The sequence below is a fragment of the Electrophorus electricus genome, chromosome 22, assembly GCF_013358815.1.
Source record: "Electrophorus electricus isolate fEleEle1 chromosome 22, fEleEle1.pri, whole genome shotgun sequence".
NCBI classification, from domain to species: domain Eukaryota; kingdom Metazoa; phylum Chordata; class Actinopteri; order Gymnotiformes; family Gymnotidae; genus Electrophorus; species Electrophorus electricus.
The window spans coordinates 13,396,255-13,398,754 of NC_049556.1; the positions used below are offsets into that span (position 1 = coordinate 13,396,255).

The 2,500-nt window shown below is 47.2% G+C and overlaps 1 protein-coding gene across 1 annotated transcript in view; it reads right to left on the bottom strand.

The window, feature by feature from the left end:
- Positions 1 to 2,362: 2,362 nt before the first annotated feature.
- LOC113590357 (nephronectin) overlaps positions 2,363 to 2,500 on the bottom strand; it is a 17,386-nt gene continuing 17,248 nt past the window's right edge. Inside the window, exon 12 of the mRNA XM_035521534.1 lies at positions 2,363 to 2,500. This exon is cut by the window's right edge and continues 1,010 nt beyond it. The gene's annotated coding sequence lies outside the window, so the exon portion shown is untranslated.

Genomic DNA, 2,500 nt, shown 5'->3' on the forward strand with positions numbered 1-2,500 from the left:
TGCATTGGCTCTGTTAGCTGTGTTCGTTCTGAATTCTTGCTATGCAGCAGAGTTAAGCTCAGTCAGAGGGTGTTTGTGGATTTCACACCAATAAAGTTGTAAAGAAAGCAAACACCTCTAAAGGCACTGCTCACCTTAACAGTTTTTCCACCTGTCCAGGCACGGCTAGACTCCTTCTTCTTCATGGTGGTGAGGCGACGTTTTTGCACAGGCTTGGGCAGGCCTATGGTCTCACTGTCTGATCTGTCTCGTTTTGCCTTCTTGCCTCACCCTCTCGTCACTTCAGGAGGCTCCTGTCTGCTGCTGACCAGGTGAGGTGAAGGGAAAAGGCCCGGTTGGATACTAGAATGTTCTGGAAGGTTCTCTGTGCTGAGATACGAGGCCACATGGCAGTGCCCTCAAAGCCAGCTGCCATGGTAACAAATGACCCTCCTGAGAGACATCAAAGCAGAACTGCAGCTATTGTGAAGAAACAAAGAGTGACCTAGAATGTTCCGTGTGGTGAGGGCCCTCGAACGCTGGGCCACGGTCCTCCTCAGCCGCTCTCTCGCTCTTTCTCTCGCTCTACTTCATTCTGTCCTTTTTCTTCTTCTTCTCTTTCTTTCTCTTCCTGTGTCTCTCACACACTTTCCTTCTCTCTATCCCTCTTTCTTTACCACACTGCCTTGAGAGCTTCCTGAATCAATGACATTAATAATCAATAAAATAGCTGGTGCAGTGATGGTTCTGGTACTGTGGTGGTACTGGTACAGTGATGGTACTGGTACTGTGCTGATACTGGTACTGTGGTGGCACTGGTGCAGTGATGGTTCTGGTACTGTGCTGGTACTGGTACAGTGATGTACTGGTACTGTGGTGGTACTGGTACAGTGATGGTTCTGGTACTGTGCTGATACTGGTGCTGTGGTGGTACTCGTGCAGTGATGGCTTTGGTACAGTGCTGGTACTGGTACAGTGCTGGCACTAGTACAGTGATGGTTCTGGTACAGTGCTAGTACTGGTACAGTGGTGGTACTGTTACAGTGATGGTACTGGTACTGTGCTGGTACTGGTACAGTGGTGGTACACTGGTACAGTGTAGGCTCTGTTATAATGGTGGTACTGGTACAGTGCTGGCACTGGTACTGTGATGGTTCTGGTACTGTGCTGGTACTGGTATAATGGTGGTACTGGTACAGTGGTGGTACTGGTACAGTGATGGTTCTGGTACTGTGCTGGTACTGGTACAGTGGTGGTACACTGGTACAGTGCAGGCTCTGGTATAATGGTGGTACTGGTACAGTGATGGTTCTGGTACTGTGCTGATACTGGTACTGTGGTGGTACTCGTGCAGTGATGGCTTTGGTACAGTGCTGGTACTGGTACAGTGCTGGCACTAGTACAGTGATGGTTCTGGTACAGTGCTAGTACTGGTACAGTGCTGGCACTGGTACTGTGATGGTTCTGGTACTGTGCTGGTACTGGTACAGTGGTGGTACTGTTACAGTGATGGTACTGGTACTGTGCTGGTACTGGTACAGTGATGGTACTGGTACTGTGCTGGTACTGGTACAGTGGTGGTACTGTTACAGTGATGGTACTGGTACTGTGGTGGTACTGGTACAGTGATGGTTCTGGTACTGTGCTGGTACAGGTACAGTGGTGGTACTGGTACAGTGCAGGCTCTGGTATAATGCTGGTACTGGTACAGTGGTGATACTGGTACATTACAGAAGCAGGGACCTCTGTACTGTAGCGGTGACTTCATTCTTATATTCTTTGTTATGTTTAAAATACCACTGCATTTGTGCCCTGCAGATGGCACTATAACGACGGTGTACTGTGGTTAAAATATGAATAACAACAAAAAAGATTTGTTATTAGTTAAATGCTTTAGAACCAACACACATTTCATACATTTAGAACATGACAAAATGAATGAGGAGATTTTTTAAAATGTCACCTTTGACCTTTCAGTTTTAACAGTCAAAATGCAAGTAGGCTGTACAAAGACTGGATATTATTAACCTTACAGGACACACACACACACACACACACTCTCACACACGCACGCACACACACACGCACGCACACACACGCACTCACACACACACGCACACACAGACACACACACACACACTCTCACACACACACTCACACACACACACACACACACACACACACAATCTCACACACACACACACACAATCTCACACACACACACGCACACACACACGCACGCACACACACACACGCACACACACACACTCACTCACACGCACACACACGCGCACCCACGCACACACACGCACACACTCTCACACACACACACTCTCACACACATACACACACACACACACACACACACACACACACACACAGATGAAGTTATTGTAATACTGACAATCACAAAAGGTGTCATTTAATTCTCATAAAATTCAATTATCACAAACATAAATTAGCGTGAACAGAACGCAACCATAATGTGGGTTTGTAGTATGCAGAGTTCTCAGCAAACATA